The following is a 14404-nucleotide window of genomic DNA, read 5'->3' as shown; positions in this document are numbered from 1 at the left end:
AGAAGAATAGTACTTTGATTCTGGGGAATTCAATATTACTTACATGATCTTGTCACTACCCTTGCGATGCTTGGGATTTTTGGCGGAAATGATACCAGACATTTTAACACTTCTCTGTATTACTGGGAATGCAAGGGCTTTCATCAGTAGCTGATCGGCTGAATGGTCACTATGTTACTTAAACTTAACCAACATTTAAATGTATTTGGGTTGCTTAATTGATTTTTGGCTAATTCACAGGCCTATGTGTGACTGACATGGCATTAAGCCACATCATTATCAAGCTCACGTCTCTCTAAGCAGTTCTGCTGTGATACATTAGCTTCTGTGTGTGTCTTACCCCACCTTAAAGTACCATTAGAATTATTCTATATGGACCCAACTCCTCTCCGATTATTCTATTATCCCAGAAGTAATTTACTTAATGAATGACTGTCATTACCCAGTGACAGCAGCCACATGAACAACATAGCAAAACAGGAAACAGTACATTACAGAAAGAGAATGGTTTTGATGGTATGAGCATGACCATTTTACCTTATTGTGGGGCTCCTGCCTACAGGTCCTCGTGGTAGGCACATTGTAGGCTCATTCAGTCATATTGCAAAAATGATATATGTTTTAACGCAGTAAAATAAGTAATACAGACCCCCCCCCCCAAATCCTGGTGAATGAGAGCCCTTTGATTATGTGCCTGGTTGAATTCCAGGGATTCCTATCATTAATTTGCTTGTGTGTATAACAAAAACGGACATAAAGAAGACAGTAAGGAAGGCTGGTGGTATACTATTCCATCCTTCGGATGAGATGTTAACTGAGTTCCTGACTCAGTGTGGTCAGTTAAGAGCCCATGGCACTTATCGCAAAGAGTAGGAGGTTCCCCAGTGGCCTGGCAAAATTCCCAACCAGGCTCTCTCCATTTGGCCATCTAATCATCACCCAGTGTAATTGGCTGAATGATTTCCCCCCTCTCCACCTCAAGCTGATGTGTGCAGAGAGTTCTGGCACAAAATGGCTGCTGTGCAACACCCAGGTGGGTGCTACACGTTGGTGGTGGTTGAGGCGAGTTTCCCCCTTCACTGTGAAGCCCTAGGTATCGAGATAAAGCGCTATATGAATGTAATCCATTATTAGTAGTATTATTATTATTGTTATTACTATAAGTTAATATTCAGCACTTACACTGATAATACAGTATCTCTTATGTGGTTAGTCCTGAGTGGCACACGTGACTGGATCACCTTCACACATCCAATGAGGCATGCCAATGTGAACAAAACACTTATTCAAACTCTGACTCAACTCATCAATGAGGCAATTTATGGGAGCATGTCTGTGAAAATAGGATCCAAGAACATGATGCGGTTCTTACAGATAGGACCAAACAACATCACACAAGTTCATACATGAAGCCCCACAACCACTCTAAGCTACCGTCACATCATTTGCTTTCTCCCCTCCTCCTCTTCCTCCTCCACCTGCCTGGAGGACGACAGCTCCCAGTGGAACCATTTTAACAAGGAGGGTCCTGGGGTCCTGAAGGAATAATAAGGGGACTCCAGCAGATGGTAAGCGGACCCCATGAGACAGCAAACCTCTCTGCCTTCCAACGGTGGCATCCAAAGGCAACACCTTCACTCATTAACTCAATGTGAAATATAAACACATCTAGTCCTTTGTCCGTTTTTTTTTTTTTTTTTTTTTTTTAGGAATGATTACGTTTGTGCTTCTTCGTCACCTTAGGAAAGGTTGAAAAAATACACTCACAAAAGCTGAAGTCGGAAAAAAAAGATGAAAAAAACATCTTTTCCCAAGAGTAATCAATTAATTATGGGAAAGTTGCCAACAATTACTGATCAAAGGAGGAGCTGAATTGCAGTGCTTAAGCTTTGAAGAGGTTTAATAAGTCACCTACTTGCCTAACAGTCTGGCCTGCTTATCATTTTAATTTGAGCCTTAATGAGACACAAAAATTATCACCCCCTACCATTCCCACATGTTGGTTCCTCGGAGAGAGAGAAAAAAAGTATGAAGAACAGACGTGGGGGAAAGAGAAATTTTTTTTAGCTCAGACTGGCGAGCTAGACCACTTAACTACTGTGAATGTGCTGCTTTACATGGCTTACCACCTCTTGAATCATTTTTGTTCATTAAAATCAAGATTTAAATGTTAGCCAGTAATTAGCTAAACATGCTAACTAGATTTTTGTCACCACTGAATTCATGTGACCTAAGAGTTTTTTGAAAAATTTTTTTTTATTTAGTTCTAGTCGATGCCAAGTGTATGAAGTACAATAACATATCATGAGGTAAGATTACACCTGAGGGGTCAGGTCGAAAGGGTGATGGTCACCTCTCCAGCTGGCCCTGTCATTTTCCCTCTCACGCTGAACTCTGCCGAACCCCGCGGTGACACGAAGCTTCTCCCTCATTATGGCCACACACAGACTAATTACCGATGTCACAGGAAGACCTCTGCATAGAGGGGGCAGACAGAGCTGGAAAGCAAACCGCCGACACTGCGGAAAAAAAACAAAACAAAAAACGATGTGGCATTGTGGCGATGGAACATGTGTTCTTCTACAGGGTCGGTAGGCATCATACGTAATCGCTGCCGCAGCAGAAGAAATAATGCTCAGAAATCATGTCCAGCAAGAAACGAAGGCTGTACAATTGGTTGTAAATGTAGCCTTGTCAAGGAAATAGCACAAATCAGTGTGTGTGTGTGTGTATGTGCATAGACTTATACACTATGGTATGGCAAGTGATTGTAAGAGCAGGTATTTGTCTATAGAAGGAGAGGGGTGGGAGGCCACCAAATGGACATTGTACTGAATAAAACTGTTCAGTCTGTCTGTGTGTCAGTAGGTGCTGGTAGGTGAGCCCTGCACTGAGCTTATCCTCCCTGACATCTCCCATGACATCTTACTTATACAGACTGGGAGGATACATATATGCCCTGAGGAAAAAATAGATACAGTTAGACCCGAAGCAAAAAGGGTAATTCTGCTCCGTATCAATATTCACACAAGGTAACAGTAAACATGTGGTCTCTCACAAATAATGTAGCGCTCTACCAATTATATATTCATTCGTCCATCCATTCATTCATTATCCAAACCGCTTATCCTGCTCTCAGGGTTGCAGGGATGCTGGAGCCTATCCCAGCAGTCATTTGGCAGCAGGCGGGGAGACACCCTGGATAGGCCAGCAGGCCATCACTGGGCCGATTTTTTTATATATAGCGCCCCCCCCCGAAACCGTGCTCAACAAATGAGCAAAATACTCCAGTGATTCAAGTAAATTCTTTATGAGACAGTACAAGCATGTTTCATGCCATAAATTGGAGCTGACGATTGCTTATGACGTGAAACAGGCTTGTACTGTCTCAAAGAATTTACTTGAATCACTGGATTATATAAATATATACCTTAATAATCTTAATATTCCACTCCTCATTTGTTGAGCACTTTTATCTATACCATTGATAGTTTCTGGGGGGGAAAATGCTATATGTACCTACTAATATATTTTCGGAATGTGTGTGTGTGTGTGGTGTTAGTGTGTGTCTGTGTTAGTTAGTGTAGATAGCGGGACCGAAAACTAAAGCACTTATGATCCTAATTCTTTTTGGAGGTGGTAGGTATTGTCCCAGAGAGTAAGGGAAAAATCCCAGAAAATTAAAATTATGCATAATTATGCATAAATATGCAAAATATGCATTTTTCTAAAAATGGCTAAAAACCACTTTTCTCGGCATTTCAGATGATTCTGAGCATCTTTGATTTTTCACCTATATAAAAAAAATTTCTGGGACTTAAAATGTTTTGGCATTATGCAAAATAAATGCATTTTTGCAAAAATGCACTTATGATCCTAATTTTTTTGGAGGTGGTAGGTATTGCTCCAGAGAGGAACAGAAAAATAGCAGAAAATTAAAATAATCATGCATAATTATGCAAAATATGCATTTTCTAAAAATGGCTAAAAACCACTTTTCTCGGCATTTCAGATGATTCTGAGCATTTGGGGGGAGGGAGTTGGAGTGGGAGGGGGTTTAGGGGCAGGGGGAAGGCGGTTAGCTGGCAGGATGAAGAGGAGGGAGATTTAGACGGGTGGATAACTAAACCGCTACATTGTAGCGGGGTTCTTCTAGTATATATATATATATATATATATATATATATATATATATATATATATGGACTGGCGGTTTGTCCAGGGTGTCTCCCCACCTGCCGTCCAATGACTGCTGGGATAGGCTCCAGCATCCCCATGACCCTGAGAGCAGGATAAGCGGTTTGGATAATGGATGGCTATATACAAATATATATATACACTACCGTTCAAAACTTTGGGATCACCCAAACAATTTCGTGTTTTCCATGAAAAGTCACACTTATTCACCACCATATGTTGTGAAATGAATAGAAAATAGAGTCAAGACATTGACAAGGTTAGAAATAATGATTTTTATTTGAAATAAGATTTTTTTTACATCAAACTTTGCTTTCGTTAAAGAATCCTCCATTTGCAGTACTACTCCCTTCAGAGGACAGCACAAACAGGCTCTAACAGGTACTATTTAATGAAGATGCCAGTTGGGGACCTGTGAGGCGTCTGTTTCTCAAACTAGAGACTCTAATGTACTTATCTTCCTGCTCAGTTGTGCAACGCGGCCTCCCACTTCTTTTTCTACTCTGGTTAGAGCCTGTTTGTGCTGTCCTCTGAAGGGAGTAGTACACACCGGTGTAGGAAATCTTCAATTTCTTAGCAAGTTCTCGCATGGAATAGCCTTCATTTCTAAGAACAAGAATAGACTGTCGAGTTTCAGATGAAAGTTCTCTTTTTCTGGCCATTTTGAGCGTTTAATTGACCCCACAAATGTGATGCTCCAGAAACTCAATCTGCTCAAAGAAGTGCCCATCCAAGCAATCCAACTTGTGGGAGCTGCTTCTGGAAGCGTGGGGTGCAATTTCTCCAGATTACCTCAACAAATTAACAGCTAGAATGCCAAAGGTCTGCAATGCTGTAATTGCTGCAAATGGAGGATTCTTTGACGAAAGCAAAGTTTGATGTAAAAAAAATCTTATTTCAAATACAAATCATTATTTCTAACCTTGTCAATGTCTTGACTCTATTTTCTATTCATTTCACAACATATGTTGGTGAATAAGTGTGACTTTTCATGGAAAACACAAAATTGTTTGGGTGATCCCAAACTTTTGAACGGTAGTGTATATATATATATATATATATATATATGCTTTTTTTTCCAAGATCTGTGTCCTAAATGCACATTACTAAAGCTTGCAGTTGAAGGATATGACTGGCAAATACAATAATTAATTTAACTCTGGGACGTTGTGGTAGCACTAAGCACGAGCCAGTCACTCTGCACACTGCACAATATATGGACAGATGAATAAACAATCTGTTGATAAACTTTCCACATTGGGCGACTTGTTCGGATTTGGCTCAACTCCAAACCCAATTCCTAACTCCAAGATGTCGCTGATGTGTCGATGATGTGTACTAACATCTCAGGTGCTGTTCAACATGTTGTATCAAGCTGGTGGTTTCTATTAATCCAAAATGCATATACCACCATGTGTTTAGAGTTATGCCAAACTTTTCTACACACTGAATCTCACAATAAGAATATTTACTAATTGAACCATGGGGGGGGGGGTTCAGGGGGATAAAAACACTTTTTTTTCCTTTCCCACAAACATGGCCAACATACTTCTGCTTCATCTTATTTGGGTTGTGTACAGCATTGTACACAATGTTAAAAAGCCAACTTTCTGTAACATTTGATTCCATCTGTGATCAATTATTCTGTTTCAACATAGCGAATAACACAATACACGTTATCGCTGACATATCTCTATGTGTCTGTTATCAAAAAACTGCATGACTATAAAAAATGATTTGACCGGGGGAGGGAATCATAAGATGCTTACTGGCTAACCAAGACAAATAGTAATTTAAGAGCTGTTAGCATTTTGTAACTCCTGAAAAAAATTACTCTTTTAGAGTGGTGCAGTAGTCTGGCAACAGAAACAAAGACATGTCAAAGATAAAGCCTACATTGTGTTTAATGCTATGTTGAGAGATAAAGTAAGTTATCACAGGCGGAAGTGTAGGCGGCTGAAAGTTGACTCTTTAACAGTGCAGGCAATGGGAAGAGCCAATAGACCATGGCCATCTTTGTCTGATTTCATCATCTCTGTTCCCCCAAGAGGATGCTGGAGACGAAAGCATTGTAAAAAGGGGAGGTATCCTTTTTGTGGTTTTAGATGTGGTTTTAGAGACTTCCGACTGGTCGGTCCTGAATTTCTACTCAGGCGCATCTCATTGGCCTACCTGGGCAGTTGTGTCACATGGTGTAGGGGCAGTTCCTGGAGGGAACAGATATGTCACCCCCCCCCCTTTTCTCTCCAACTGTATCCGGCCAATTACCCAACTCTTACAAGCCATCCCGGTTGCTGCTCCACCCCCTCTGCTGATGCGGGTAGGGCTGCAGACTACCACATACCTCCTCCGAGTCACCAGCCGCTTCTTTTCACCTGACAGTGAGGAGTTTCGCTAGGGGGACGTAGCACATGGGAGGATCACGCTATTTCTCCCCAGTTCCCCCTCCCCCCTGAACAGGCGCCCCAACCGACCAGAGCAGGCGCTAGTGCAGTGACCAGGACACATACCCACATGCGGCTTTCCACCCACAGACACGGCCAATTATGTCTGTAGGGACACCCGACCAAGTTGGAGATAACATGGGGATTCGAACCAGTGATCCCCGTGTTGGTAGGCAGCAGAATAAACCGCCATGCCACCTGGATCTGCAACACAAATGGTCCAAGTTGCTTTTGCCAGGCAGCTGTAATGCATTCCTCCTTACTGCCCTGTAACACCCAACAGCTGTTCCGTCAACATTTTTTGACATTTTATATTGTGTAATACGTGAAGACTAATGGTAGGGGATATTGATATCAATTTGGATGATTCTTTAAATGTTTCCTCCATTTTTAAACATTACAGAGGCTTCAGATTAATTACAACATTTTTCAGACCCAATACACAACTGTAGCCATGTGCTGAATTTTTTTGACAATAGTCTTAACCTAAATGCTCTTTGCTTCGAGGCTTGCTCATATTCCAGACCAGGATGTAGTTTGTTTGACACTGACCTCAAAAGTGTTTTCCTTAATCATAAGTAAACCTTAACCTCAACCTTAAGTAAACTATTTGCATTCCCATTTTCAATGCTTAATCCACTGTTAAATTTGCTGCCGTATTCACAAGTTTGAGTAAGCCATCACTCGTTTCTCTCACATTGAAGATTCAGTAATTGCATCAATGACCTCTGCACTTCACCTTTTAGAGCCAGGTCAATTCGTGCTGTATATTCATCTCTTGGAATGAATGATGATATTTACTGTTTGTAAAGGGAATGCAGTATAAAGACTTATCAATGCAACAACGTGAGGATATGTGAGCTGCTTACTTTGCTGAGCCAATTCCTGCCAATGAGCACTATCTCAGATTCCTGTTCACTGCAATATACCATCTGCTCAACTTGACTGCTTCTGTCAGTCCTCCTCTTACTGGCAAAGACTGTAAAAACGTGTAAATCTTTCTTTGATTAAATTCTACAATATTTAGGCTAAGACCATGCCTCCCCTCAGTCATATAGACATATCGCTTGCTCACATTAGTGCTTACTTGCTGACTCGATTTACACCAATTCTTCTCCATAATCTAATTTATTCAGCGTTACATTTACAATTCTTTTCCAGTCCTCTGGATGCCATTCCCAGTAAATTTCTTAAGAGAGTTTGTGTATACTATTGGTCACAGTCTGCTGACTATTATAAATGATTTCCTTATTTCTGGTTATTTCCCTGAATTCAAAGAATCCCAGTCTTAGTTCTTGTCTTCCTAATAACTACAGAACCATCTCACAAGTGCCTTTTAATTCTAAAATTGCACTTAAAAGTCATCAGTGGCTCTCCAGGACCCCTGAGAAAAACGTGAGGAAGAGTACTCTGCCCCCAGAGAGAAAGGTCAACGTTAGAGACTTTAAACAAGTAAAGGAAGGAGAATGAACGATACGAGGAGAAGAAAGACAGTCAGCAAGAGAGGAAACATCATCAGGGAAAGAAGAGAAATTAGATATAGAGGAAGAATTTATAGAAAAGATAGGAAACATCAACTTGGGCAGTAGTGACTGAGAAAATCAATATCAGAGTTGATCGATAAGTTAGAAACTCTCTCTCTGATCCTCTTCATCTCTGCAGCGAAGCACAGTCAAAATTATTAATAAATAGCTAGCCCTGCATGCAGCATTTACAGAATAACACGGCAGATGAAGAAACAGGGAAAGTTAGAGTGTCATAAAAGGGTTGAGTGTTCTGGCCACCATCAGCTGTCTGAAGCGATGCGGGCAGAGGAGATCGCAAAGCCACATTTCAAGGACTTCGAATCTACAGTACAGCCATCCAAACCTGAACAAGCTACCTTTAAAATGAATGGAGACCAACCTGCTGAACTTTTCTTTTTAGAACACATAAAACCATTACCTCATTAATGATTTTGCTCTCATCACATGTGAATTTGCTCACCCATGTGCAAATCTTTGCTTGTATATGCTCAGTTTTGTCAGAAAATGCGCTCTTCCCTTCAAAGCCTTTGTGTGGTGGCAATGCTGCTGATCGTCATAACTTTTGTGTGGGGGATAGGTTTAGTGTGTGTTCCTCTATCTCTTGACTGAAATATAATTATACTGTCATCTTCATTGACACACTCATTTTTAACCTTAATCTAAGGCCCAGCACTTATTTCAGTGGACTAAAGATCAGCAAAAGACAAAACAAGCAAGGAAATCTTCAATCTGACATAGCTATTACTTCTCTGGGTATTGCTTTAATATGTTTTTTTAAAGACCGTACGTATCTTTATTAAAGCTATAAGGTTCAACCCTGCTCTCCTTTTTAACATTTAATTCAATGTCCATCATTCAATAAGGATCATAATTGAATCCTGCTGTAGGTTAACTGTATCTAACATCCGACCTTTGCATTGGCGTAAGGGTTAGGATTAAGAGAAGAATAGGGTTTACTATTCACAACAGTTAGTTGGTTCTAGTGATTAGAGGTAGGAAGTTGAGTATTATAAATCACTCAGCAGCCTTGACCATCGATTGATCTACAGAACTGGTCCGTAGAAAATATAGTAAATTATGATAAATTTGTCAGCTAGACTATAAACTCATAGTAAAGTAAAATCATAAAAAAATAAAATAAATACTATAGTATTCCTGTCGTTTATTTTTCACATTACTATACAAAAACTATAGCCAGTACTAAACAAATTACTATGGTATTTCCTGTGGGTTTTTTTTCATATTACTATATAAATACTATGGTATTTCTTAGTGTTGACAACACTCTTAAAGTCTTCCTTTCATATTACTGCCGAAATACTGTAGTGCAGGGATATAATTTTTTTTTACTAAATACATAAGTTTTCTTTTTTCCTACCATAGAGTGATATTCAATTTTGTATGGGAAAGGAGGCACACAGCACAGTGTTTATATATATATATATATATATATATATATATATATATATATATACACACACACACACACACACACAGTGCATCCGGAAAGTATTCACACCCCTTCACCCTCCCCACATTTTGTTATGTTGAGGCCTTATTCCAAAATGGATTAAATTCATTTTTTTCCTCATCAATCTACACACAATACCCCATAATGACAAAGTGAAAAAGGTTTTGTAGAAATATTTGCAAATTTATTAAAAATAAAAAACTGAAATATTGCATGTACATAAGTATTCACACCCTTTGCTATGACACTCAAAATTGAGCTCAGGTTCATCCTGTTTCCACTGATCATCCTTGAGATGTTTCTACATCTTGATTGGAGTCCACCTGTAGTAAATTCAATTGATCGGACATGATTTGGAAAGGCACACACCTGTCTATATAAGGTCCCACTGTTGACAGTGTATGTCAGAGCAGAAGCCAAGCCATGAGGTCAAAGGAATTGTCTGTGGACCTCGGAGACAGGATTGTATTGAGGCACAGATCTGGGGAAGGGTACAAAAAAAATTCTACAGCTTTGAAGGTCCTGAAGAGCACAGTGGTCTCAATCATTCGTAAATGCAAGAAGTTTGGATCCACCAGGACTCTTCCTAGAGCTGGCCGCCCAGCCAAACTGAGCAATCGGGGGAGAAGGGCCTTGGTCAGGGAGGTGACCAAGAACCCGATGGTCACTCTGACAGAGCTCCAGCGTTCCTCTGTGGAGATAGGAGAACCTTCCAGAAGGACAACCATCTCTGCAGCACTTCACCAATCAGGCCTTTATGGTAGAGTGGCCAGACGGAAGCCTCTGCTCAGTAAAAGGCACATGACAGCCCACTTGGAGTTTGCCAGAAAGTACCTAAAGGACTCTCAGACCATGAGAAACAAGATTCTCTGGTCTGATGAAACCAACATTGAACTCTTTGGCCTGAATGCCAAACGTCACATCTGGAGGAAACCAGGCACCTCTCATCACCTTGCTAATACCATCCTTACAGTGAAGCATGGTGGTGGCAGCGTCATGCTGTGGGGATGTTTTTCAGCGGCAGGAACTGGGAGACTAGTCAGGATCAAGGGAAAGATGAATGGAGCAAAGTACAGAGAGATCCTTGATGTAAACCTGCTCCAGAACGCTCAGGACCTCAGACTGGGGCAAAGGTTTACCTTTCAACATGACAACGACCCTAAGCACACAGCCAAGACAACGAAGGAGTGGCTTCGGGACAAGTCTGTGAATGTCCTTGAGTGGCCCAGCCAGAGCCCAGACTTGAACCCCATTGAACATCTCTGGAAAGACCTGAAAATAGCTGTGCAGCGACGCTCCCCATCTAACCTTATAGAGATCGAGAGGATCTGCAGAGAAGAATGGGGGAAATACCCCAAATATAGATGTGCCAAGCTTGTAGCTTCATACCCAAGAAGACTTGAGGCTGTAATCGCTGCCAAGGGTGCCTCAACCAAGTACTGAGTAAAGGGTGTGAATACTTATGTACATGCAATACTGCGTTTTTTTATTTTTAATAAATTTGCAAAAATTTCTACAAAACCTTTTTCACTTTGTCATTATGGGGTATTGTATGTAGACTGATGAGAAAAAAAGGAATTTAATCCATTTTGGAATAAGGCTGTAACATAACAAAATGTGGGGAAAGTGAAGGGGTGTGAGTACTTTCCGGATGCATTGTATATATATATATATATATATATATATATATATATACACACAGAGAGAGAGAGAGAGAGAGAGAGAGAGAGAGAGAGAGAGAGAGAAACCTGTAGAACTTGCAGAGAAATTTTTCTTTGTACCTGGATTTTACCATTTGGCAGTTTGGCACAGCATTGCTCTCCTGACAGTTACAAACAATATTTTAATTCATTCTTACTCTGGTTAATACTTCATCACACTGGTTCTGAGGTTTAGACCAGCATTTTGAAATTATTGAGCACAACATTTTGATAAACAGGCTTAGAAATTCAGGCTGCTACATTCTGATTCTCATATCTATCAAATACATTTTGCAGTGTTCATTGGTGACGTTAAACCAAGGTCCTGACTCACTGTGGTCATTAAAGATCCAATGACACTTATTGCAAAGAGTAGGGGGTTCCCCAGATGTCCTGGCAAAATTCCCAACCTGGCTCTCTCATCTGGCCACCTAATCATCGCCCCATGTAACTGGCTAAATGATTCCTCCCTCTCCACCTCAAGCTGATGTGTGGTGAGCGTTCTGGTGCAAAATGGCTGCCATGCATCACTCAGGTGGGTGTTACACAACGGTGGTGGTTGAAGTGAGTTACCTCTTTCAATGTGAAGTGCTTTGGGTGTCTAGAAAAGCGCTATATAAATGTAATGATTATTATTATAATTATTACCATTATTATTATTGCCATTATTGTTATTATTTTATCTTAATTTTTTTGCTTACTTATGGGATACCAAAGGGGTCCATTAGACCTATTTTGTTTTTGCTTTGTATAATCTCCTTGGATCAATCATTCACCATGCGATTATTTCATTTCCATGTTATGCTGATGACACACAGTTGTATCATTGAGTGAAATGATATAATTTCACACATTTGGCTGTTTTGCATGACTGCTTTGTGGCTACTAATTTTGATATCTCAAATTTCCTCCCACTAAACATCAAAGTTGGACGTCCAAAAATCAAAGGATTTTTATAAATTTTACATGTGAAAAAAAATGTTTCTGTTTAAAAAGTGACATTGAATAATCTAATTGTGGTCTGGACAGTGGATGGATGGATGTACCTGCATAACCAGAAAATCATCCACATCCCAAATACTTGGACAAAGGTTTTGTGTTTGCCTATTAAGAAACAAAATGGCATATGTGCCCTATTTCACAACTATGGTTTGAAATAGCTGACTATTTGATACAGATTTAGTGCATGGTGCACTTAGGACAGAGCAAATGTTTAGGGTCCAATGGCATTCCCCAGCCCCCCACTCCACTCCCTTTTGGGCAAGGAATGGCTCATGAAGTTCCTTATACCATGACAACTTCTGCTGATGCTGTGCTACACTAAAGAACCAGATCTCACATGACCAGTCCTTCACTGGAAACCAGCATAACCAGATGGTAAAATCTCATAATGGTGTTAGATGCCTAATTGCAGAGCATCTTTAAGTATTGGACATTGCTTTTATGAAGTAGACAGAGTTGGCTGATAAACTCTCTTGTAGAAGAAACTAAAGAAATAACCTGTTGGAATCACTGCCTATAAGCCAACAGTATGTGGTCTTTCTTCCAACAAATACTATTTGCCATATGTGATGTGTCAATAAAACTCATGTTTCCATGAAAATGCAGGCTTCTTATGAAATGCACACACATATTTACACACATATATGCCCACAGCCTTCACCATGGTGGTCAGTGAACTATTGCCTACCTCTGTCTCTACTTCCTCAGTTTTACTTTTAAATTTTACAATAGTCATTTGGCAGATACTTTTATCAAAAGCCACTTGGAGTCAGTAATTAGCAGATAGATTTGTGCATTCAATCTGGATCTCTAATTTGACTCACATATCAAAATGAAAAATAAATAACCTTTTTCCACAAAAAAACATGGCCAAAATTAGGGGGGGGGGGCAAAACTATGACTTAAATACTTACATTTCTTACATCCTGGCCAGAGCAGCATGCAGCATTCTGAGTATTTTCTACAACACTTTGGCAAATCCACAAACCACATTAGACTAGCAATGAGGTCCCTACAATCACCCACATTTCATGCCAAATCTGATTTCAAAGTAATGTGTATTCATAAAATTTTACATGGCTCACAGCTATAGAGTATCATAAATATCACCTTGTCCCTTCAGATCACATGACATCCGCTCTGTTTCTCAAATTCAAAAATGATCAGCTGGCAACAAGACATCCTCCTACAAAGCTCCCACTCTTTGGAATGGAGACAGTTACTATTAACTTCATACCCATTATATTATCACTGTGAGGTATGGTTGTTTACTCTTCTTTAATGTTTATTTTACCCTGTGCAAGTAGTGTGCACACAGTAGAGACTTTCTATGCGAGAATGCATTTTGAAGGAACTTGAATTTTGTCCACCAGGTAGCTCCTGCCAAATCTACTGGTTTCACTTATTGGAGGTTATCAAGTGACCACCTTCCTTCAAGTTATGCTGTTCATTTTTACTGCTTTCATGTCACTCTCCTCACTGGTTGCCAACTACGTACAGTTTGCATCGAATCCAGAACTCCAGTGTAGAGTTAATTACTACAAAAGGGTTTTTTTTAATTTTATTTTTTTTACTAAAAACCAGTAACTGTGTTCATTGCTTGATTACACTTTGATTCGTCCACCTTTTGGCACTTTAACAAGGGATTTCTTGTCAGTAAAAACAGCACAGTCTCTCCACCTAGCATAATAGACGAACTTTTCTTTTCAAGAAATTCCACTTGTCAGCCATCTTACAATGTTACAATTTCCTTTAGCAGACGTGTCTCCCCGCCTGCCACCCAGTGACTACTGGGATAGGCTCCAGCATCCATGCGACCTTGACAGCAGGATAAGCAATTTGGATAAGGGACAGAGGAACACTTTTATCCAAAGCGATGTAGATCTGGGAGTTAACACAACACAAGCAAGGATCTAGTCAGGAGGCGACAACACAAGTAAGTGCCAAAAAAATAGGTTCAAGTCTGATAGGACATAGGTGTCAACAGGCACTGCACAAAGACAATGCATAGGGTGCACAGAAACTTATATATATATATATATATATATATATATTAATGCCATC

General features: G+C 40.1%; 1 protein-coding gene and 1 long non-coding RNA gene across 2 annotated transcripts in view; both read right to left on the bottom strand.

The window, feature by feature from the left end:
- The window catches only part of fhit (fragile histidine triad diadenosine triphosphatase), a 473490-nt gene that overhangs the window by 205355 nt on the left and 253731 nt on the right, over window positions 1-14404 (bottom strand). The window lies entirely within an intron of this gene.
- Window positions 2395-14404, bottom strand: part of LOC130107687 (uncharacterized) — a 108639-nt gene continuing 96629 nt past the window's right edge. Inside the window, exon 3 of the long non-coding RNA XR_008809823.1 lies at window positions 2395-2519. This is a non-coding gene — a long non-coding RNA (uncharacterized LOC130107687). The remainder of the gene's footprint in view (window positions 2520-14404) is intronic.

Source organism: Lampris incognitus, chromosome 2 (assembly GCF_029633865.1).
Source record: "Lampris incognitus isolate fLamInc1 chromosome 2, fLamInc1.hap2, whole genome shotgun sequence".
Lineage (NCBI taxonomy): Eukaryota > Metazoa > Chordata > Actinopteri > Lampriformes > Lampridae > Lampris > Lampris incognitus.
This window is presented reverse-complemented; position numbering and strand designations above follow the sequence as displayed.